Source organism: Sinocyclocheilus anshuiensis, unplaced genomic scaffold, assembly GCF_001515605.1.
Source record: "Sinocyclocheilus anshuiensis isolate Anshui unplaced genomic scaffold, SAMN03320099.WGS_v1.1 scaffold295, whole genome shotgun sequence".
In the NCBI taxonomy this organism is placed as follows: Eukaryota; Metazoa; Chordata; class Actinopteri; order Cypriniformes; family Cyprinidae; genus Sinocyclocheilus; species Sinocyclocheilus anshuiensis.
In genome coordinates this window covers 23760-24531 of record NW_015549573.1, presented here as the reverse complement: position 1 = coordinate 24531, position 772 = coordinate 23760, and positions in this window count along the sequence as shown.

Sequence of the window (772 nt, the reverse complement as noted above, 5' to 3'; positions counted from 1 at the left end):
CAGAGCACTAATTCCTAGTATGGGTCACCATACTTGGCCACATGTCACGTCACTTTCACTTTCACTTTCATCTTGGTTAAGGTTTTGTTCAAACCGGCCCTCATACAGATGTAACTTAGCACCAGCGGGTGGATCTCGCGGGAGATATATGCTCAAACGTTTAAGAAATGACTATAAGATTTCTACGTATGGTGTAAGTAGTTGACAAATGTCAAATGTTAAACATTATCATGAATAATGTAATTATTATATAACGAAATGCGGATAAAACCACTAACCATACAAAAGTTAGTCAAATTAAACAATTTAACGACAAAAACATTTTACGCAGGTTTACACATAAATATTTCTACATTGTGTCAAATGTTGAAATAATGAAACTTATAAAAGTGTTACTTACAACTGTTTGTCACTGCTCCTCTTCCAGGACGTCTTATCTTCTCCTCCGACCGTTGCAGTTTGAGCAAGTAATGCGCATGTGCAATTGAATGTTCATGCCTACCAAGTGAGTTGTAGGCGGGTTTTTAGTATGATTGCGTACAAATAATTTTTAATTCTGCTTTTTATGTTGACTTGAGAAAGCCAAGATCATGAATAATAATACACTGAACAAAATTATAAACACAACACTTTTGTTTTTTTCCCCCATTTGTCATGAGCTGAACCCAAAGATCTAAGACATTTTCTATGTACACAAAAGGCCTATTTCTCTCAAATATTGTTCACAAATCTGTCTAAATCTGTGTTAGTGAGCACTTCTCCTTTGCCGAGA